The sequence below is a fragment of the Mesoplodon bidens genome (genome assembly GCF_964165515.1).
Source record: "Mesoplodon bidens genome assembly, chromosome: 2".
Lineage (NCBI taxonomy): Eukaryota > Metazoa > Chordata > Mammalia > Artiodactyla > Ziphiidae > Mesoplodon > Mesoplodon bidens.
Window position 1 is genome coordinate 87,026,595 of NC_138177.1, and position 25,045 is coordinate 87,051,639.

A 25,045-nucleotide genomic window follows, 5' to 3' on the forward strand; every position below is an offset into this window, starting at 1 on the left:
CTGGGACAACATTAAACGCACCAACATTCGAATTATAGGGGTCCCAGAAGAAGAAGAGAAAAAGAAAGGGACTGAGAAAATACTGGGAGAGATTATAGTTGAAAACTTCCCTAACATGGGAAAGGAAAAAGTCAAGTCCAGGAAGCGCAGAGAGTCCCATACAGGATAAATCCAAGGAGAAACATGCCAAGACACATACTATCAAAAAATAAATACAAAGTAAAAATATTAAAAGCAGCAAGGGAAAAGCAACAAATAACATACAAGGGAATCCCCATAAGGTTAACAGCTGATCTTTCAGCAGAAACTCTGCAAGCCAGAAGGAAGTGGCAGGACATATTTAAAGGGATGAAGGAGAAAAACCTACAACCAAGATTACTCTACCCAGCAAGGATCTCAATCAGATTCAACAGAGAAACTAAAACCTTTACAGACAAGCAAAAGCTGTGAGAATTCAGGACCACCAAACCACCTTTACAACAAATGCTAAAGGAACTTCTCTAGGCAGGAAACATAAGAGGAGGAAAAGACCTACAATAACAAACCCAAAACAAGAAAATGGTAATAGGAACATACATAGCGATAACTCGCTTAAATGAAAATGGATTAAATGCTCCAACCAGAAGACAAAGACTGGCTGAATGGATATAAAAAGAAGACCCGTATATATGCCATCTACAAGAGATCAACTTCAGACCTAGGGATACAGACAGACTGAAAGTGAGGGGATGAAAAACATATTCCATGCAATGGAAATCAAAAGAAAGTTGGAGTAGCAATTCTCACATCAGACAAAATAGACTTTCAAATAAAGACTATTACAAGAGACAAAGAAGGACACTACATAATGATCAAGGGATAAATCCAAGAAGAAAATATAACAATTGGAAATATTTATGCACCCAACATAGGAGTACCTCAATACATAAGGCAAATGTAACAGCCATAAATGGGGAAATCGACAGTTAACACAATCACAGTAGGGGACTTTAACACCCCACTTTCACCAATGGACAGATCATCCAAAATGAAAATAAATAAGGAAACACAAACTTTAAATGATACATTAAACAAGATGGACTTAATTGATATTTATAGGACATTCCATCCAAAACCAACAGAATACACTTTCTTCTCAAGTGCCCATGGAACATTCTCCAGGATAGATCATATCTTGGGCCACAAATCAAGGCTTGGTAAATTTAAGAAAACTGAAATTGTATCAAGTATCTTTTCCGACCACTATGTTATGAGACTAGATATCAATTACAGGAACAAATCTGTAAAAAATACAAACGCATGGAGGCTAAACAATATGCTACTAAATCACCAAGAGATCACTGAAGAAATCAAAGAGGAAATCAAAAAATACCTAGAGACAAATGACAATGAAAACACGACAACCCAAAACCTATGGGATACAGCAAAAGCAGTTCTAAGAGGGAAGTTTATAGCAATACAATCCTACCTCATGAAACAAGAAACACCTCAAATCAACAACCTAACCTTACACCTAAAGCAATTAGAGAAAGAGGAACAAAAAAACCTCAACGTTAGCAGAAGGAAAGAAATCATAAAGATCAGATCAGAAATAAATGAAAAAGAAATGAAGGAAATGACAGCAAAGATCAATAAAACTAAAAGCTGGTTCTTTGAGAAGATAAACAAAATAGATAAACCACTAGCCAGACTCATCAAGAAAAAAACGGAGAAGACTCAAATCAACAGAAGTAGAAATGAAAAAGGAGAAGTAACAACTGACACTGCAGAAATACAAGGATCATGAGAGATTACTACAAGCAGGTATATGCCAATAAAATGGACAACCTGGAAGAAATGGAAAAACTCTTAGAAAAGCACAACCTTCCAAGACTGAACCAGGAAGAAACAGAAAATATAAACAGACCAATCACAAGTACTGAAATTGAAACTGTGATTAAAAATCTTCCAACAAACAAAAGCCCAGGACCAGATATGGCTTCACAGGCGAATTCTATCAAAGATTTAGAGAAGAGCTAACACCTATCCTCCTCAAACTCTTCCAAAATATAGCAGAGGGAGGAATACTCCCAAACTCATTCTAGGATGCCACCATCACCCTGCTACCAAAACCAGACAAAGATATCACAAAGAAAGAAAACTACAGGCCAATATCACTGATGAACATAGATGCAAAAATCCTCAACAAAATACTAGCAAACACAATCCAGCAGCACATTAAAAGGATCATACACCATGATCAAGTGGGTTTTATCCCAGGAATGCAAGAATTCTTCAATGTATGCAAATCAATCAATGTGATACACCATATTAAAAAAATTGAAGGAAAGAAACCATATGATCATCTCAATAGATGCAGAAAAAGCTTTTGACAAAATTCAACCTATATTTATGATAAAAACTCTCCAGAATGTAGGCATAGAGGGAACTTAACTCAACATAATAAAGGCCATATATGACAAACCCACAGCCAACATCATTCTCAATGGTGAAAAACGGAAACCATTTCCACTAAGATCAGGAACAAGACAAGGTCGCCCACTCTCACCACTACTATTCAACATAGTTTTGGAAGTTTTAGCCTCAGCAATCAGAGATTAAAAAGAAATATAAGGAATCCAAATTGAAAATGAAGTAAAACTGTCACTGTTTGCAGATGACGTGACACTATACATAGAGAATCCTGAAGATGCTACTAGAAAACTACTAGAGCTAATCAATGAATTTGGTGAAGTATCAGGATACAAGATCAATGCACAAATATCTCTTGCATTCCTATACACTAATGGTGAAAAATCTGAAAGAGAAATTAAGGAAACACTCCCATTTACCATTGCAACAAAAAGAATAAAATAATTAGGAATATACCTACCTAGGTTTGTAGGAGACAAAAGACCTACATGCAGAAAACTGTAAGACACTGATGAAAGAAATTAAAGATGATACAAACAGATGGAGAGATATACCATGTTCTTGCATTGGAAGAATTAACATTGTGAAAATGACTATACTACCCAAAGCAATCTACAGATTCAGTGCAATCCCTATCAAACCACCAATGGCACTTTTCACAGAACTAGAACACAAAGGTTCACAATTTGTATGGAAACAAAAAAGACCCCGAATAGCCAAAGCAATCTTGAGAAAGAAAAAACGGAGCTGGAGGAATCTGGCTCCTTGACTTCAGACTATACTACAAAGCTACAGTAATCAAGGCAGTATGGTACTGGCACAAAAACAGAAATATAGATCAATGGAACAGGATAAAAGCCAGAGATAAACCCATGCACATATGGTCACCTTTTCTTTTTCTTTTTTTGGTCACCTTATCTTTGATAAAGGAGGCAAGAATATACAATGGAGAAAAGACAGCCTCTTCAATAAGTGGTGGTGGGAAAACTGGACAGCTACATGTAAAAGAATGAAATTAGAACACTCCCTAACACCACACACAAAAATAAACTCAAAATGAATTAAAGATCTAAATGTAAGACCAGACACTATAAATCTCTTAGAGGAAAACAAAGGCAAAATACTCTGTGACATAAATCACAGCAAGATCCTTTTTGACCCACCTCCTAGAGAAATGGAAATAAAAACAAAAATAAACAAATGGGACCTAGTGAAACTTAAAAGCTTTTGCACAGCAAAGGAAACCATAAACAAGATGAAAAGACAACCCTCAGAATGGGAGAAAACATTTGCAAACATAGCAACTGACAAAGGATTAATCTCCAAAATTTACAAGCAGCTCTTGCAGCTCAATATCAAAAAACCAAACAATCCAATCCAATCCACAAATGGGCAGAAGACCGAAACAGACATTTCTCCAAAGAAGATATACAGATTGCCAACAAATACATGAGAGGATGCTCAACATCACTAATCATTAGAGAAATGCAAATCAAAACTACAATGAGGTATCACTTCACACTAGTCAGAATGACCACCATCCAAAAATCTACAAACAATAAATGCTGGAGAGGGTGTGGAGAAAAAGGAACCCTCTTGCACTGTTGGTGGGAATGTAAATTGATACAGCCACTGTGGAGAACAGTATGGAGGTTCCTTAAAAAACTAAAAACAGAACTACCATACGACCCAGCAATCCCAATACTGGGCATATACCCTGAGAAAACCATAATTCAAAAAGAGTCATGTACCACAATGTTCATTCACTGCAGCTCTATTTACAATAGCCAGGATATGGAAGCAACCTAAGTGTCCATCGAAAGATGAATGGATGAAGAAGATGTGGTTAATATATACAATGGAATATTACTCAGCCATAAAGAGAAATGAAACTGAGTTATTTGTAATGAGGTGGATGGGCCTAGAGTCTGTCATACATAGTGAAGTAAGTCAGAAAGAGAAAAACAAATACCATATGCTAACGCATATATATGGAATCTAAAAAAAAAGAAAAAGGTTCTGAAGAACCTAGGGGCAGGACAGGAATAAAGACGCAGACGTAGACAATGGACTTGAGGACACAGAGAGGGGGAAGGGTAAGCTGAGACAAAGTGAGAGAGTGACGTGGACATATATACACTACCAAATGTAAAACAGATAGCTACTGGGAAACAGCCGCATAGCACAGGGAGATCAGCTAGGTGCTTTGTGACCACCTAGAGGGGTGGGATAGGGAGGGTGGGAGGGAGATACAAGAGGGAGGGGACATGGGGACATATGTATACATATAGCTGATTCACTTTGTTATACAGCAGCAACTAACACAACAATGTAAAGCAATTATACTCCAGTAAAGATGTTAAAAAATGAGAGTCAACACCTACTTAATACCATACACAAAAAGAAGGATGGATCACAGACCTAAAAATATATATGAATGGCCAATAAGTACATGAAAAAGTGATCACTCATTAGTGATCAGGGAGATGTAAATTAAAATAATAAGATAGTACTATCTAGCCATTAAAAATGCTAAAATTTAAGACTGACAACATCAAATGTTATAAAGGATATGTGGAGTAACTTAGAATGCTCACATTGCTGGTGGAAGTATAAACGGTAGAACTATTTTGGAAATTAATCTGGAAGTTTCTCATAAAGTTAGAAAATGCCTACCTGCTATTCCACTTCTAAGTATTTGTCTAAAAGAAATGAAAACATATATCCACAAAGACTTTTACACAATATCCAGAGTAGCTTTATTCATAATGGCCCCATACTGGAAACAATCAAATATCAATCACTAGAAGAACAGATAAGTAAAATGTGATGCATTCATGAAACGGAATACTATTCAGCAATAAAAAGGGACAAATTACTGATACATACAATGACACTGATGAACCTGAAAGTCATTATATCGGACAATAAAGTGCCAAACATAAAAGAATATATTCTCTGTGACTCTGTTCTAATGGGCAAAACTAATCTATGGTGAAGAAAATCAGAACAGTGGTTACATCTGGATATAAGGGGGGACAAATGACCAGGGAGGGGCATAAGATAACTTTTTGGTGTGATGAGAATGTTTATGTCTTGATAGGAGTGTAGGTCAAATGGAGTGGCATTTGTCAAAACTTATTGAACTGAACACTTAAGATCTGTGCATTTCACTATATCTAAAATATATCTCTGGTTTAAAAACATAAATATATATAGTGAGAGTTAAAGGAAAATTGAGTTATATGTAACATATGCTTTATATATTGTGTTTCAGAAACATGGGAAGTTCAAACCAAAGTAATTTTAATAGTAATAACAACAGGAGAAGCAACAAGGGAGGAGCTCACACTGGCGTGCTCATTACCCACTGAGCAGTGTGCTCAGTGCTTTACATAGCTCATCTCATCCTAGCAGCATTCCTCTGCAGGTAGACAGCACTGTATCTCCATTTTACAGAAGAAACTGAACATTAACATGTGACTTTCCCAAGGTCACAAAGCCAGTTAAGAAGTGGAGAAGAACAGTAAATGGTATATAGTAAGTACTGAATATGTTAACTGAATGAGTAATACACATAAACAGATATTCCCCAGGACTTCATAGCAATGAATTTCAATTTAGTAGGTCTCGATCACTAGCTTAAAAATGAAATAGAACAGGATTGAAAACATTGTAGAGCACTGAATGCTGTGAGTACTATTTCAAGAAACTTTTCTTCTTGCATAAGAATATAGGTGTGTGTATATCTGTGTGTGTATGTGCACATGTTGGTGTGTCCCTTGGGTCACAACGCAAAGTCTAGTTTTTACTATGTGGCCCTGCCAAAAACGTTTGAAAAACAGTAGAATAGAATGAAGAACCTAAGAAGTATGACCCTGAATCTATAATTTTAAACAGTTTAAGCTATAATAAACATGTGAATTCTAATAGAAGTAATAAGGAATCAGGATTAGTATTTTAAACTAATGAATTTTAAACTAATATAGAAGTCTACAGACCAGGAGAAGTTTGGCCTAACATCAAATATACAAAATGTAAAAAAAAAAAAGTCTGTGTTACCAGGGTTAGACAATCAAAAATAGCACTGGAGAAGCCTGAGAAGATTTTCTGGATGTATGGTTGATTCACAGGGGCACATGCTTTGAATGCTTATATTGAATACTTAATGTTTGCTGGGTACTATACATGCTAAGTGATGTGGGTAATATTAGGGGGATATAGATTTGACTAAACTGCTGCTCTCAAGGAGCTTAAAATTTGCCAGACAAGTTTAAGGCCTAAGAGCAGAAAAAAACAAGCTGCTTCTGAGTATTTAAATGTATTCTAAACAATACCATTAATGTTTAGAGGAACACCAAGTACAATTTGTTTGATCAGAACTTTCTAAGACTCAGCCCTTACACTCATAAGGAATAGGAAGGAAAAGGCCAACCCTGGAAGTGGGTGGGTTCTGGCAGATAAATGGGACTATTAGCAATTTAATGAATCACAGGAAACACCATGAGGTTGAGGGGGCACAACCCAAAAACTGTCTCTGAAGTGTTACAGAAGGAGACCCAGACCGCAGACTGTAACTGTGTGATACTTTAAGTGACTATGAACTTGAAAATCATCTTTATTAGAGATGTGCTCTGGCTCTTTTACTCACTATGTATTAACAGACAGTGTAGAAACTAACTTCAGTGTTAAAATAGTAAAAAAGAGCTTACTAAATAAGATGAGAAAGGGTGTCTTCTTCCTCTAGTTAGGGGATTCTGAGGAGGGAGGATTTGAAGCTGTATAATTGTGGGATATAGGTCTTAACTCTAAAAATTTGTTTGAAGCAAGATTCTTAAATTACAAACACAGACTGATACTACAAGGAAAAACGGCAAGAAACAAGCTGCTTAAATGTAAGGCCTTGGGAAAAGGGTTCTTACTCGGCTGAGAAGTAAAAGTGTTCACAATTAAAAGTGTACCAAGTGAACAGGAATAAGAAGCTTGTGGGGGAGAGGAGGGTCAAGGGGAGTGTAGAGACACGGAAGAATGAAAAAAGGAGACCAGTATGGTTTGAGAACCACAACGCAGTGAGAACAAGACATCAGGGCAGGCAAACGGAAGCAAGGACAATGCTAATTATACATCCTAACAAGCTCCATGTCACAAGTCAGAGGATGGGAAGATGGCAATTTCTATTGTCACTGCAGCCTTACGTAGAGGGAGGTAGCTAGCTATTCAGTTTCAACCAGCAGTCATACAGGCGGCTTGGGACTCCAGTCAGGGAAGGATCCCTTTTCTTTAGAGAACAGAATGGGGAGAGGGGTAAAAAAGCCAAGACTGAAAAGTAAAAGGTGGGCTGTAAGTACATTGTAGGGTGTTTAATGATAATTTAAAATGTGAACTGGTAATGTTCATCACTACAGTAAAGCACTGAATACATGGTGAAACTGAGCATGTGAAGGTTGATCACTGCTACTATTAATTCCAAGTTATTCCAACCCAAGAATGCCTTCATCTTCACGATACAAGTCCACTGAGGGGATCAGAACATGCCTGGATCAGAACAGGAGATCTCTGTTTGGAGATATATGAGCCCTTCCTTTTTATTTTAAAAAGGGGTGATACCATTAGGAAACTTTAAATGTCACCAAAGACAAGAATGGGATAACCTAGACCCTTTCCCCATTTTAATCCCATAAGGAACAGGAAAACTGGCTCTATTTTAAACCTCTAAGACTTTTTTTTAGCGCTCTTTTCCTTTAATGATTTCTAGGTCTGCTGTGTAGATGACAGTCATTCGTCCCACTGACGAAAGATACTGTCAGGAAGGGAAGGACAAGAGACTGAAAGGAAGATTTTAAAGAGAAAAGAACTCAGAGCTATCAATTTGGAAAGCAGAGAAATGGGGGATAATGAAGATTTTGTGAAAGCCAAAAACAAAAACAAAAACACTGGAGAAACGGGGGATAAAGAAATATATTCTGAAAGAAAGAGAAAGGACGTGTAATGTAGACAGATGCCCACAGGGGTCCTTAGCTGAAAAGTGTGGGGAACAATATTTTTTGTAAATATATCTAGATAGATGAAGAAAGATAAGCAACACTGTACTTTTAAAAAGTACTAACTATTTTCTCTGATGCTCTCAAAACTCTCCTTACTAACCTCTTAGGGAATGCAGATTTCAATTTGATAGGAAAGGACACTGAGGTAAAATGTCAGTTGATTTTTTTTGTTTTTTAGTTGAATACAGATACATAGTGAAAAAAGGTGCATATCCTAATTATTTGTTATCCATTACTAAAAATATGGAAACAAACACAAAGCAATAATTTCCTGTCTGAAGAACAAATTGTTCTTTCTTAGTACAGGGGTGAGATATAAATAATGTCACTGAGTGGGAATTATCAGCAACAGTAAAATTATGAAACTTATCAACCAAAAAAAATGCACAATGTGAGAGCTGTGAGTTAAGTTTTATGTGGGGCAAACTGAAGACTATAGCCTGGGAGACAGCCTCTCAGATAGCTCTGAAGAAATGCTCCGAAGAGGTAAGTGGGAAGGTCATATATATATTTTGGTGAAGGGGAATATGTGCAATCAAGCACACATTTTGGCAGAAGGTTGCTGCTAGTCACAGAGGAGCAGATGTCTCCGCTACTGATTTCAGTGCTTTTCTAGATATGAGAAAATGCAAGAAATTGGGCTTGTAAAATTTTCTCCTGAAAATATCTACCTGAAGGTCTGTTCTGACAGTTTCTTCCAGGGCACAGAGTGCCTCATTCCTGAGCTCTGCCCTGAACTCCTTTCAGGGTGTGTTGAAGGTCAGCAACTGCAGTGGCTAGTGACTCTATTCTTGTAGAACCAGATGGCAAGTGACAAGTTTTAGTTGGCAAAATATATTACTATAGGTAAGCCTCTCTTCTCAAAAATATGAATTAATAAATGGCAACCTATTTTTTTGGCCTTTGTTCTTGCATTTATTTTTTTAAAAACATCTTTATTGGAGTATAATTGCTTTACAATGTTGTGTTAGTTTCTGCTGTATAACAAAGTGAATCAGCTATATGTATACACATATCCCCATATTCCCTCCCTCTTGCATCTCCCTCTCACCCTCCCTATCCCACCCCTCTAGGTAGTCACAAAGCACTGAGCTGATCTCCCTGTGCTATGCAGCTGCTTCCCGTTAGCTATCTATTTTACATTTGGTAGTGTATATATGTCAACACTACTCTCTCACTTCGTCCTAGCTTGCCCTTCCCCCTCCCCGTGTCCTCAAATCCGTTCTCTACGTCTGTGTCTTTATTCCTGTTCTGCCCCTAGGTTCTTCAGAACCTTTCTTTTTCCTTTAGATTCCATATATATGTGTTAGCATACGGTACTTATTTTTCTCTTTCTGACTTACTTCACTCTGTATGACAGACTCTAGGTCCATCCACCTCACTACAAATAACTCAATTTCATTTCTTGTTATGGCTGAGTAATATTCCATTGTATATATGTGCCACATTTTCTTTATCCATTCATCTTTCGATGGACACTTAGGCTGCTTCCATGTGCTGGCTATTGTAAACAGTGCTGCAATGAACATTGTGGTACATGTCTCTTTTTGAATTATGGTTTTCTCACAGTATAATGGCAACCTATTTTTTGAGGCTTGAATACATTCAAGTTAAACTTAAAGGGACTTAACTTACTCTCTCGGATGACAAATATTTCTGAAGAACTTACTAGGTTCTAGATAACTGGGATGCAATGCAGCAAGATAAACAAAGTACCTGCCCCTCATGAAGCTTATATTTACTGAAAAAAGAAATATGAAATATAAAGAAATGAGAGATGAAAATATATAATCTGTGAAGCGTATCAGCACAATAGACAAATTATTACTAATCTAGTACAAAGAAAAAGATAAATCACGTTAAGTATGATTCAACTGTACAAAAATTTATTAGGTATGCTTATATGAGAAGTTCTATACATGAAGTTTCAAATCAGTAAGAAGAGACTTCTGAATTAAATAGTAACACTATCTCTTACTCATTTCTACCAATGAATTCAGTCTTTTGTTGAACAGACAACACGTTAGGTAGTGAATTAAATTAAAAAAATTTTTTGGAACTTATGCATATCTTAGCACTCATTGGGTGAAGTTGATTTTTGAGGCAGAAAATACTTTTTGTTGTTGTTGTTTTTCTTTTAATAAATTTATTTATTTCTGGCTGCGTTGGGTCTTTGTTGATGCGTGTGGGCTTTCTCTAGTTGCATCAAGTAGGGGCTACTCTTCGTTGCAGTGCACGGGCTTCTCATTGCGGTGGCTTCTCTTGTTGTGGAGCATGGGCTCTAGGCGCGTGGGCTTCCGTAGTTGTAGCGCGTAGGCTCAGCAGTTTTGGCTCGCAAGCTCTAGAGTGTAGGCTCAGTAGTTGTGGCTCACGGACTTAGTTGCTCCACAGCACGTGGGATCTTCCTGGACCAGGGCTCGAACCCCAGTCCCCTGCATGGGCAGGCAGATTCTTAACCACTATGCCACCAGGGAAGTCCCTTTGTTGTTAAATGATGAAATATTATGAACTACATACATGAAACTGAAGACAAGAAAAGTACTTTGAAGGGCTGTAGGTCTCTTGCTATGATATTAAAATTTCCTAAAATTTTAATCATGTGGCTTCTCATACATATGTTGTCAGCTTTACTTAATTTGAGTCCATGACCTGTGAAAGAATCTACTCTGGACGAATAACTTTTAGGTATCCTGCACAAAGGCAGAATTTGAAAATTAGGCAGAAATTTAGTCTGCTTTTTTGGGGAGAAAATCAGGGATACAGAGGTAGCAAGCTCATGCTTTCCCTAGGCATGCTATACTTGTCTCTACTCCCTTAACTATGTATTCGAATTAACACAGACTTCTGTGAGAAGTATAAACTATCTAGAAGATCGGTAAAAAGTAAATGTTGTTCTTAACTCCTTGCCATCCCATTGCTTGCACTATATTTCTTACAAATATAATTTTTATTTTAATTTCATCATTAGTGAATGACTATTTTCTCATAAAATTTTAATTCCATAGATAAAGCTGAAGTCCTTCCTAAACATAACCCAATCTCTCTTTCTTTTCCAAAGGTTCTTAGTATGATGGGCATCCTTCCAGACCTTTTCCAAGCACAGATGTGTGTGTAGGGGTGTGTATGTGTGTGTGTAATTACAGAGATATTATTTTCTATAAAACTGTTTTGCAACTTGTTTTCACTTATTGTGTCTTAGAGAACTTTCTAAGTCAGTAAGTACATAGCTTTTTTTCCTCTTCAAAAAAAAAAGCAATTACATAATATTCCATAATAAGGATGTACCAGTTACACACCTATACTTTACTGATGGATATTTTAGGCTGTTTATAGTTTTCAAATACTGTATTAAACAATACTGCAATGAGCATCCTTGTGCAGATACAAGAATAGTTTGGTGGAATAGATTTACTGCTGCGCTTTTCTAAGGAAATAATTTCCTATATAATAAAATTCTCAGCTTGATTCTATAAATGCTCCTCTTCCATAAAGATTTTCAGTGAACACACAAGATGGTTTCCTCCTATTTTTTCAAGTTACTCTGACAACTAGCTGAACTGAAATACTAAACGATGGACCACAGGATTTAACTTTAGAAGCAACCTCTTTGTCTTTGTTTCTTTTCTCTTTATGGGGGCAACTAGAAATAACCTCTGATTAATCCCAAATCACAAGGCTAACACATGCAAGGAAGACACAATAAGAGGAAGTCAAAATAACAGGAATAAGCTGTTTCCCTTTTTTATTTGTTTTAGTTTCAGGCTGAAAATGCAATGAAATTCCCCACTGCTGTACTCTTTTCTGAAGCTTTCCCCAACTGCTAGAGAACTGTATATTCTCTAAATAGGTAGCATTTTACAATCTGAATTCCCCCTTTCTTTCCTCAAAGACATAAGAAAAACAGCCCATAGGAAGATGCCAGTTAAATGATAAATGTGCTTATTTTTCTGGCACCTTTACTCTTAAACCTCCTAAATGCCACAATTTGTAATGTAAATGATGACGTGATAAAAAGCTATGTCTTATTTTTTCATTTACTATTATCTTAGAGAATAGCAAATAGCTGATCAGACAATTACTGAGTTCATTGTTGTATGAGGCCCAGTGTTTTTTTGAATGCAACAAAGATACTTAATTACTTAAGAATGTAGTCTTCTTTTTTACAGTTACCCAATTTATAAACATCCCATACATATGACCAGCCTTTCCTGCTTCTTTTGGCTCTTTTGTGCCAGAGTACCCTACCACCAAACCTGGTACTTTCCTTTCACTAATTTCATTCCCTTCCCAGGGTAGACCATTTTGGGAGCTCCTACCATTGTCAAGGGAACCAAGTCAAGGGGAAGGAAGGAAGAGGCTTTGTGAGATGTATTTCTGGCTTCACCAGTTACAACTTAATACTGTTTCTTTTTTCTTTTACTGTGCACACTGTTCTGTGCCTTATTTTTTAACTTACTATACGTTGGAGAATGTTATAATAAGATCTAGCTCTCATAAAGATCTTCTCTTTAAGGGTTGCATAGTATTCTACTGTACAATATACCATAATTTACTGACCAGAACCCTAATACGTAAGTTGTTTTCAGCATTTTGCTGCTATGACAATGCTGCAATAAATATCCTTACACTTACACTTTATTGTATAGGTCTAAGTATATCTACAGCAAAAATTTCTGGATGTGGATCATGAAAATAGGTTACTTGGGGTCACAGCATTTAAAGAAAAATAAAGTACAAAAGAAAATAGTGTAGTATAGCATGGTATAGTGTAAATATTATACAGAGTATAATAAAACATACACTGTACATTTTAGTGAAATTTTTGTTTTAGTTAATATATGTATGTGGGTGTGTTTGTGTGTCCTGGATTGTGGCAAAATGATGAAATGTATTTAATAAAAGGTTTGGAGGATGTGGGGAAGGCGCCCCTGCTAACCTAACAGTCGAGTCACGGAACTGCCTGGGTCTGCCTCTCCGTTCAACCAGCCGTTTGGTCCTCTCCATGACCTCCTCCAGCTGGATTTAAGCTTGGACAAACCACTCTCCCTGCCCCACTGTTGGTCCAACACTAGAAAGAATAATTACCGTGTGGCTGACAGTGTCTTCGTGCTCTGGCCAGGTGTCAGGCCTGTGCCTCTGAGGTGGGAGAGCTGAGTTCAGGACACTGGTCCATCAGAGACCTCCTGGCTCCATGTAATATCAAATGGCGAAAGCTCTCCCAGAGATCTCCATCTCAACGCTAAGACCCATCTCCACTCAACAACAGGCAAGCTCCACTGCTGGACACCCTATGCCAAACAACTAGCAAGACAGGAACACAACCCCACCCATTAGCAGAGAGGCTGCCTACAATCATAATAAGGTCACAGACACCCCAAAACACACCACTGGACACAGTCCTGCACACCAGAAAGACAAGATCCAGCCTCATCCACCAGAACACAGGCACTAGTCCCCTCCACCAGGAAGCCTACACAGCCCACTGAACCAACCTTACCCACTGGGGGCAGACACCAAAAACAATGGGAACTACAAACCTGCAGCCTGTGAAAAGGAGACCCCAAACACAGTAAGTTAAGCAAAATGAGAACACAGTGAAACACAGAGCAGTTGAAGGAGCAAGGTAAAAACCCACCAGACCAAAAAAATGAAGAGGAAAGAGGCAGTCTACCTGAAAAAGAATTGAGAGTAATGATAGTAAAGATGATCCAAAATCCAGGAAATAGAGTGGAGAAAATACATGAAACATTTAACAAGGACCTAGAAGAACTAAAGAGCAAACCATCAATGATGAACAACACAATAAATGAAATTAAAAATTCTCTAGAAGGAATCAATAGCAGAATAACTGAGGCAGAAGAACAAATAAGTGACCTGGAAGATAAAATAATGGAAATAACTACTGCAGAGCAGAAAAAAGAAAAAAGAATGATAAGAATTGAGGACAGTTTCAGAGACCTCTGGAACAACATTAAATGCACCAGCATTCAAATTATAGGGGTCCTAGAAGAAGAAGAGAAAAAGAAAGGGACTGAGAAAATATTTGAAGAGATTATAGTTGAAAACTTCCCTAATATGGGAAAGGAAATAGTCAATCAAGTCCAGGAAGCTCAGAGAGTCCCATACAGGATAAATCCAAGGAGAAACACGCCAAAACATATATTAATCAAACTAACAAAAATTAAATACAAAGAAAGAGTATTAAAAGCAGCAAGGGAAAAGCAACAAATAACACACAAGGGAATCCCCATAAGGTTAACAGCTGATCTTTCAGCAGAAACTCTGCAAGCCAGAAGGGAGTGGCAGGACATATTTAAAGGGATGAAAGGGAAAAACCTATAACCAAGACTACTCTACCCACAAGGATCTCATTCAGATTCAACAGAGAAATTAAAACCTTTACAGACAAGCAAAAGCTAAGAGAATTCAGCACCACCAAACCAGCTTTACAACAAATGCTAAAGGAACTTCTCTAGGCAGGAAACATAAGAGAAGGAAAAGGCCTACAATAACAACCCAAAGAAAATGGGAATAGGAACATACATATCGATAATTACCTTAAATGTAAATGGATTAAATGCTCCAACCAAAAGACATAGACTGGCTGAATGGATACAAAAACAAGACCCATATATATGCTGTCTACAAGAGACCCACTTGAGACCTAGGGACACATACAGACTGAAAATGAGGGGATGGAAAAAGATATTCCATGCAATGGAAATCAAAAGAAAGCTGGAGTAGCAATTCTCATATCAGACAAAATAGACTTTAAAATAAAAACTATTACAAGAGACAAAGGAAACTACATAATGATCAAGGGATCAATCCAAGGAAAAGATATAACAATTGTAAATATTTATACACCCAACATAGGAGCACCTGACTACATAAGGCAAATGCTAACAGCCATAAAAGGGGAAATAGACAGTAACACAATCATAGAAGGGGACTTTAACACCCCACTTTCACCAATGGACATCATCCAAAACGAAAATATATAAGGAAACACAAGCTTTAAATGATACATTAATCAAGATAGACTTAATTGATTAAATTTAGAGGACATTCCATCCAAAACCAACAGAATACACTTTCTTCTCAAGTGCTCATGGAACATTCTACAGAATAGATCATATCTTGGGTCACAAATCAAGCCTTGGTAAATTTAAGGAAATTGAAATCATATCAAGTATTTTTCCGACCACAACGCTATGAGACTAGATATCAATTACAGGAAAAAAAAACTGTAAAAAATACAAACACATGGAGGCTAAACAATGCACTACTTAATAACCAAGAGATCACTGAAGAAATCAAAGAGGCAATCAAAAAGTACCTAGAAACAAATGACAATGAAAACACAACGACCCAAAACCTATGGGATACAGCAAAAGCAGGTCTAATACAGAAGTTTATAGCAATACAATCCTACCTCAAGAAACAAGAAACACCTCAAATCAACAACCTAACCTTACAGCTAAAGCAATTAGAGAAAGGAGAACAAAAAAACCCCAAAGTTAGCAGAGGGAAAGAAATCATAAGGATCAGATCAGAAATAAATGAAAAAGAAATGAAGGAAATGACAGCAATGATCAATTAAACTAAAAGCTGGTTCTTTGAGAAGATAAACAACATTGATAAACCATTAGCCAGACTCATCAAGAGAAAAAGGGAGAAGACTCAAATCAACAGAAGTAGAAATGAAAAAGAAGTAACAACTGGCACTGCAGAAATACAAGGATCATGGGAGATTACTACAAGCAGCTATATGCCAATAAAATGGACAACCTGGAAGAAATGGAAAAATTCTAAGAAAAGCATAACCTTCCAAAACTGAACCAGGAAGAAATAGAAAATACCAACAGACCAATCAAAAGCACTGAAATTGAGACTGTGATTAAAAATCTTCCAACAAACAAAAGCCCAGGACCAGATGGCTTCACAGGCGAATTCTATCAAAGATTTAGAGAAGAGCTAACACCTATCCTCCTCAAACTCTTCCAAAATATAGCAGAGGGAGGAACACTCCCAAACTCATTCTACGAGGCCACTGTCACCCTGATACCAAAACCAGACAAAGATGTCACAAAGAAAGAAAACTACAGGCCAATATCACTGATGAACATAGATGCAAAAATCCTCAACAAAATACTAGCAAACACAATCCAACAGCACATTAAAAGGATCATACACCATGATCAAGTGGGGTTTATTCCAGGAATGCAAGGATTCTTCAATATACGCAAATCAATCAACGTGATACACCATATTAACAAATTGAAGGAGAAAAACCATATGATCATCTCAATAGATGCAGAGAAAGCTTTTGACAAAATTCAACACCCGTTTATGATAAAAACCCTGCTGAAAGGCATAGAGGGAACTTTCTTCAACATAATAAAGGCCATATATGACAAACCCACAGCCAACATTGTTCTCAATGGTGGAAAACTGAAACCATTTCCTCTAAATTCAGGAATAAGACAAGGGTGTAAACTCTCACCACTGTTATTCAACGTAGTTTTGGAAGTTTTAGCCACAGCAATCAAAGAAAAAGAAATAAAAGGGATCCAAATCGGAACAGAGTAAAGCTGTCACTGTTTGCAGATGACATGATACTATACAAAGAGAATCCTAAAGATGCTAACAGAAGAGTACTAGAGCTAATCGATACAAAATTAATGCACAGAAATCTCTTGCATTCCTATACACTAATGATGAAAAATCTGAAAGAGAAATTAAGGAAACACTCCCATTTATCACTGCAACAAAAAGAATAAAATACCTAGGGATAAACCTACCTAAGGAGACAAAAGACCTACATGCAGAAAACTATAGGACACTGATGAAAGAAATTAAAGATGATACAAACAGATGGAGACATGTACCATGTTCTTGGATTGGAAGAATCAACATTGTGAAAATGACTATACTACCCAAAGCAATCTACAGATTCAATGCAATCCCTAGGCATTTTTCACAGAACTAGAACAAAAAATTTCACAGTTTGTATGGAAACACGAAAGACCCCAAATAGCCACAGCAATCTTCAGAAAGAAAAACAAAGCTGGAGGAATCTGACTCCCTGACTTCAGACTATACTACAAAGCTACAGTAATCAAGACAGTATGGTACTGGCACAAAAACAGAAATACAGATCAATGGAACAGGATAGAAAGCCCAGAGATAAACCCACGTACATATGGTCACCTTATCTTTGATAAAGGAGGCAAGAATATACAATGGAGAAAAGACAGCCTCTTCAATAAGTGGTGCTCAGAAAACTGGACAGCTACATGTAAAAGAATGAAATTAGAACACTCCCTAACACCACACACAAAATTAAACTCAAAAGGGATTAAAGACCTAAGTGTAAGGCCAGACACTATAAAACTCTTAGAGGAACACATAGACAGAACACTCTGACATAAATCACAGCAAGATCCTTTTTGACCCACCTCCTAGAGGAATGGAAATAAAGACAAAAATAAACACATGGGACCTAATGAAACTTAAAAGCTTTTGCACAGCAAAGGAAACCATAAACAAGACGAAAAGACAGCCCTCAGAATGGGAGAAATTATTTGCAAATGAAGCAACTGACAAAGGATTAATCTCCAAAATTAACAAGCAGCTCATGCAGGTCAATATCAAAAAAAAAAAAAAAAAAAACCAACAAACAATCCAATCCAAAAATGGGCAGAAGACCTAAATAGACATTTCTCCAAAGAAGATACACAGATTGCCAACAAACACATGAAAGGATGCTCAACATCACTAATCAGTAGAGAAATGCAAATCAAAACTACAATGAGGTATCACCTCACACCAGTCAGAATGGCCATCACCCAAAAATCTACAAACAATAAATGCTGGAGAGGGTGTGGAGAAAAGGGAACCCTCTTGCACTGTTGGTGGGAATGTAAACTGATACAACCACTATGGAGAACAGTATGGAGGTACCTTAGAAAACTAAAAATAGAACTACCATACGACCCAGCCATCCCACGACTGGGCATATACCCTGAGAAAACCATAATTCAAAAAGAGTCATGGGGGCTTCCCTGGTGGAGCAGTGGTTGAGAGTCCACCTGCCGATGCAAGGGACACAGGTTCGTGTCCCGGTCCGGGAAGATCCCACATGCCGCGGAACGGCTGGGCCCGTGAGCCATGGCTGCTGAGCCTGTGCATCCGGAGCCTGTGCTCCGCAATGGGAGAGGCCACAACAGTGAGAGGCCCACGTACAGCAAAAAAAAAAAAAAAAAAAAAAAAAAAGTCATGTACCACAATGTTCACTGCAGCTCTATTTACAATAGCCAGGACATGGAAGCAACCTAAGTGTTCATTGAAAGATGAATGGATAGAGAAGATGTGGCACATATATACAATGGAACATTACTCAGCCATAAAAAGAAATGAAATTGAGTTATCTGTAGTGAGGTGGATGGACCTAGAGACTGTCATACAGAGTGAAGTAAGTCAGAAAGAGAAAAACAAATACCATATGCTACAACATATATATGGAACCTTAAAAAAAAAGTTTCTGAAGAACCTAGGGGCAGGACAGGAATAAAGATGCAGACATAGACAGTGGACTTGAGGACAAGGGGAGGGGGCAGGGTAAGCTGGGACGAAGTGAGAGATTGCCATGGACTTATATATAATACCAAGTGTAAAACAGACAGCTACTGGGAAGCAGCCACACAGCACAGGGAGATCAGCTCAGTGCTTTGTGGCCATGCACAGGGGTGGGATAGGGAGGGAGACGCAAGAGAGAGGAGATATGGGGGTATATGTATAGCTGATTCACTTTGTTATAAAGCAGAAACTAACATACCATTGTAAAGCAATTATACTCCAATAAAGATGTTAAAAAAAAAAGTTTGAAAGACAGCTCTTTAGACTCTGGTATGGTATCTTTATCGCAGCCTTCTTTTTTCTCCCCCTAAACTTTGTGATCTCTTTATTGGATAACTTGGTAACTTAGGTTTTTCAGACAGAGAAAATTCAGTCATTTAGACTGGGTTGGAAAGGAATAATATTAACAATATCAGGAACAACAAAAAAGGAAGAATTCAACTGTGGTTCTATATAGCTCTAATATCTTTTCCTAACAAAGTAAATAATATATGGTTAAGTTACCTTCTTAGAGTGAGTTTTACTAAACAGATATTGAGCAAGAAGTTGTACAGGATTTCTGCTATTTAAAAACAAATGTTTCTGATTTTAAATTATTTATATATAATACAGACGTTTTAATGAAAAAAATTAAAATGTAATATGATTCCATGCCCAGGGACAACAACACTCAAACTACAAATGTCAATCTATTCGCTTGAGTCATTTATATATATATACACACACATACACACACACACACACACACACAAATGTTATATAATTATATATACGATAATAAATGTTATTCTTTATAATTGAGATTAAAGGATATATATATATATACTATTTAAAAAAAACTTTTTCTGACAATGATTGATTACTGAAGTATAGTTGATTTACAATGTTTCAGGTGTACAGCAAAGTAATTCAGTATATATATATACTTTTTCAGATTCTTTTCCATTATAGGTTATTACAAGATACCGAATATAGTTCCCTGTGCTATACAGTAGGTCCTTGTTTTTTTTCTATTTTATATATAATAGTGTGTATATGTTAATCCCAAATTCTCAATTTTTTCCTCCCTTCTTCTTTCCCCATTGCTAACCATAAATTTGTTTCCTATGTCTGCAAGTCTACTTCTGTTTTGTAAATAAGTTCATCTGTATCATTTTTTAGATTCCACATATAAGTGATATCATATATTTGGCTTTCTCTGTCTGACTTACTTCACTTAGTATGACAATCTCTAGGTCCATCCAGGTTGTTGCAAATGGCATTATTTCGTTCTTTTTCATGGCTGAGTATATATCTAGTGGAGATATATATATATATATATATATATATATATATATACACATACATATATCTCACATCTTCTTTATCCATTCATCTGCTGATGGACATTTGGGTTGTTTCCATGTCTTGGCTATTGTGAATAGTGCTGCTGTGAACACAGGGGTGCATGTATCCTGTTTTTTTGGCTTCGTTGGGTCTTTGTTGCTGCGCACAGGCTTTCTCTAGTTGCGGTGAGTGGGGCTACTTTTCGTTGCAGTGTGTAGGCTTCACATTGCAGTGGCTTCTCTTGTTGTGGTGCAAGGGCTCTAGGTGCATGGACTTCAGTAGCTGTGGCACGTGGGCTCAGTAGCATGGGCTCAGTAGTTGTAGCTCGTGGGCTCTAGAGCGCAGGCTCAGTAGTCGTGGCGCACGGGCTTAGCTGCTACACAGCGTGTGGGATCTTCCCGGACCAGGGATCGAACCCATGTCCCCTGCATTGGCAGGCAGATTCTTAACCACTGCGCCACAACGAAAATTCCTCATGTACCATTTTGAATTATAATTTTGTCTGGATATATGCCCAGAACTGGGATTACTGGATCATATGGTAATTCAATTTTTAGATTTTTTGAGAAACCTCTATACGGTTCTCTACAGTGGCTGCACCAATTTACATTCCCACCAACAGTGTAGGAGGGTTCCCTTTTATCCACACCTTTTCCAGCATTTATAATTTGTAGACTTCTTCACGATGGCCATTCTGACCAGTGTGGGGTGGTACTTCATTGTAGTTTTGATTTGCATTTCTCTAATAATTAGCGATGTTGAGCATCTTTTCACATGGCTATTGGTCATCTGCATGTCTTCTTTGGAGAAATGTCTATTTAGGTCTTCTGCCGATTTTTTGATTGGGTTGTTTGTTTTTTTCATATTGAGCTGTATAAGCTGTTTGTATATTTTGGAGATAAAGCCCTTGTTGGTTGCATTGTTTGCAAATATTTTCTCCCATTCCATAGACTGCCTTTTCATTTTGTTTATGGTTTCCTTTGTTGTGCAAAAGGTTTTAAGTTAAACTAGGTCACACTTGTTTATTTTTGCTGTTTCTGTTACTCTAGGAGACCTATCCAAAAAAATATTGCTGCAATTTATGTCAAAGAGTGTTCTGCCTATGTTTTCCTCTAATAGTTTTAGAGTATCGGTCTTACATTTAGGTCTTTAATCCATTCTGAGTTTATTTTTGTGCACGGTGATAGAGGATGTTCTAATGTCATTCTTTTACATGTAGCTGTCCAGTTTTCCCAGCACCACTTATTGAAGAGACTGTCTTTTCTCCACTGTATATTCTTGCCTCCTTCGTTGTAGAGTAACTGACCATAAGTGCATGGGTTTATTTCTGGGCTTTCTATCCCATTCCACTGATCTATGTGTCTGTTTTTATGCCAGTACCACACTGTTTTTTTTTGTTTTTTTTGCGGTATGCAGGCCTCTCACTGTTGTGGCCTCTCCCATTGTGGAGCACAGGCTCTGGACGCGCAGGCTCAGTGGCCATGGCTCACGGGCCTAGCCACTCTGCGGCATGTGGGATCTTCCTGGACCGGGGCACGAACCCGTGTCCCCAGCATCAGCAGGCAGACTCTCAACCACTGCGCCACCAGGGAAGCCAGACCACACTGTTTTGACTGCTGTAGCTTTATCATATAGTCTGAAGTCAGGGAGTGTGATTCCTCCAGCCCTGTTCTTCTTTCTCAAGATTGTTTTGGCTATTTGGGGTCTTTTGTGTTTCCATAAAAATTAAAAAAAATTTTGTTTCAGTTCTGTGAAAAATGCCATTGGTAATTTGATAGTGATTGTATTGAATCCGTAGATTGCCTTGGGTAGTGTGGTCATCTTAACAAGGCAGATTCTTCCAATCCAAGAACACAATATATCTTTCCATCTGTTTGTGTGGTCTTCAATTTCTTTTATCAGTGTCTTATAGTTTTCAGAATACAGGTCTTCTGCCTCTTTAGGTAGGTTTATTTCCTAGGTATTTTATTCTATTCGATTCTAAAGGATATATTTAATGTTATGATCTGCTTCATAAATTTAGCATTACACTGTAGGAACACTACATGTCATTAGAAGTTCCTCATATGCATCATATATATATATTTTTAAATAAATTTATTTATTTATTTTTGGCTGCATCGGGTCTTCGTTACTGCGTGCTGGCCTTTCTCTGGTTGCAGCGAGCAGGGGCTACTCTTTGTTGAGGTGCACGGGCTTCTCATTGCTGTGGCTTCTCCTGTTGCAGAGCATGGGCTCTAGGCGTGCAGGCTTCAGCAGTTGCAGCACATGGGCTCAGTAGTTGTGGCTCACGGGCTCTTCAGTGCAGGCTCAGTAGTTGTAGTGCACGGGCTTAGCTGCTCGCGGCATGTGGGATCTTCCTAGACTAGGGCTCGAACCCATGTCCCCTGCTTTGGCAGGCGGATTCTTAACCACTGTACCACCAGGGAAGCCCTGCATCATATTTTAAAATAGCCACATAATAGTCCACCATGTGGGTACCACCCAATTCATATAGCCATTAACCAAGAGTTTACTTTTTATAAAGAATTTATTGGAGCTAGATCAATATAACTATGTTACCATGGGATGTTTGGTGGGTAATCTGAAGTAACTTACAGAAAATGTTTTTTTCTAAATATACTTTCACATAAAACCATATAGACTGCAGCAACTCTCCTCAATAAATAGGTGTCCTGAGATCAATAAATTCAATAAAAGAAACCAATGTTGAATTTTTTTATTCAAAAGCACAAAACAGAAATAACAGTATTTCTACCTATTCTTCAATAACTGGCTCTGGAGCTGCATTCAGATATAGGGGATGTCAGTAATAAATACAGCCTCCTTTAAAATAAATTTTCTTCCTGTGGTCCAAATTAACACTGAGAAAATTAATGTCTTCTGGGAGATAATAAAGGAATAGTACATTTTGATGTCTATTTCCTGACTATTGATATGATATACTAAAACACAATTTAAATGATTTAACTTAAAAAGATAATAGTTAAGCTTGTTTCAAATATATAAACTGCTTTTGTTACTCCTAGGAAAGTGGTAATAATATTCTGTCAGAAGGTGAAAAAAATGTACATATTGTTTTTCTTCTTTGGAAAAATTATTTATCATAAGAAGCCAATAAACTATCAAAACTATTAAAGTCAAAGGACAAAAGTTGCTTTAAAGGAGAGCAGTTCATTAAAGCAGCAGAGGTTTTTTTTCAGGTTTCTCTTTTGGAAATGTTTATGATTTTTAAGTTACAATTAACTTTTGCCACTGGGAAAATAATTTAATTACTAAACTCTACTCCACAAAATTATAAAGTTAGAGAATTCTAGTTTCTAAAAAGCCATAGAACAAAGCTGAAAAAGTTACTCCACATCAACGTACTTGATCTAAGAGAAGGTCAATAAGAAAGGGGATGAAGTTCTTTTTCAGACAATATTTCAGAAAAACAACAAGGACATAAAAACCAATTAAGTTCTCGGATGAGGCCTGAGGGCAGAAGCAGCAGGCACCTAGGCCCCAGCAGTGCCACCTCATTATGATGACCAGAGCAGTTAAGACAGTGTACACCCTGCGGCCCTCCTCTGTGCTATCAGCAGTGGCCTGCCCACAGATGCACAAACTCGAGCCACTTCTAAGAACCTATTTCCTGTTAAGTCCAAAGAAGTTGATGTTTCCAGACCTCATTCAGGAGGTTCAGATAACAATGTTACAAAAATCATCAAACCAAGATGAGAGAATGGGCAGGTTAAAGCTATAGATACTGCCACCAGGAAGAGCTACAAACTATTGAGTAAACTGAAATCAGAGGAAGAGCTCAAGGATAAGAACCAGCTCTTAGAGGCCATCAACAAGCAGTTGCACCAAAAGTTGACTGAAACTCAGGGAGAGCTAAAGGACCTGACCTAAAAGGTGGAGCTGCTGGGGAAGTTTCAGGACAACTGTTTGGCAATTTTGGAGAGCAAGGGCCTCAACCCAGGATAGGTCTTAATGCTAAAGCTGAAGACGAAAGAAGAAAGGGCCCAGTTCCTGAAACAACAGACCTTATGTAACAGTAAAGTAAATGATTTTACAACAGCCCTTGAGGAAATGGAGCAGCTATTAGAAATGTGACAAAAAGCAGGTGGCCACATGGCTCCCTCTTGGGGAAAAACTCTCAGAGGAAGCCCCTTAGGACATCTGCTTCTTGGTCATGATCTTCTAGGACTCACCATTCCCAGAATGAACACAGTTTCTGCTGTAGGATTAAGGATAGTTTATGCTGGAATGGCAGTTCCTCCTTTAAGCAAGCATTCCCAGTCTTCAGATTGGCCAGCTATCCTTAACCTCACAGTACATAATTGAGGCCTAAGAAGAGAGGGGGCCTGGAAGCTCGGATCAACCTTCTAGGCAACAAAGCAGCACAGCATTAGAATCAGGAGACTAAATCAGCCACAGCCAGAGAATCCAAAGGGTCACATGCAGATGTGCAGGAAGAAACAGTGGAGCACAGGTGTATCACTGAAGAGATATAACTGAGGAGCCCTGTGGTCCCCCCGTAACTTGGAACACACTCTGTCCCATCCTGATTGGGCTCTATAACCTCATTGTAAATTTATGAACTTGAAGTTACCTGAAATGGCTTAATAAATGGGGTG

The 25,045-nt window shown here is 37.7% G+C and overlaps 1 protein-coding gene and 1 pseudogene across 3 annotated transcripts in view; one reads left to right on the plus strand and one right to left on the minus strand.

The window, feature by feature from the left end:
* Window positions 1-25,045, minus strand: part of CTTNBP2NL (CTTNBP2 N-terminal like) — a 67,257-nt gene that overhangs the window by 18,959 nt on the left and 23,253 nt on the right. The window lies entirely within an intron of this gene.
* LOC308612550 (small kinetochore-associated protein-like) lies at window positions 21,109-24,521 on the plus strand (annotated as a pseudogene). The gene is made up of 2 exons: window positions 21,109-21,126; window positions 23,908-24,521. The product of its transcript is annotated as a small kinetochore-associated protein-like (transcript).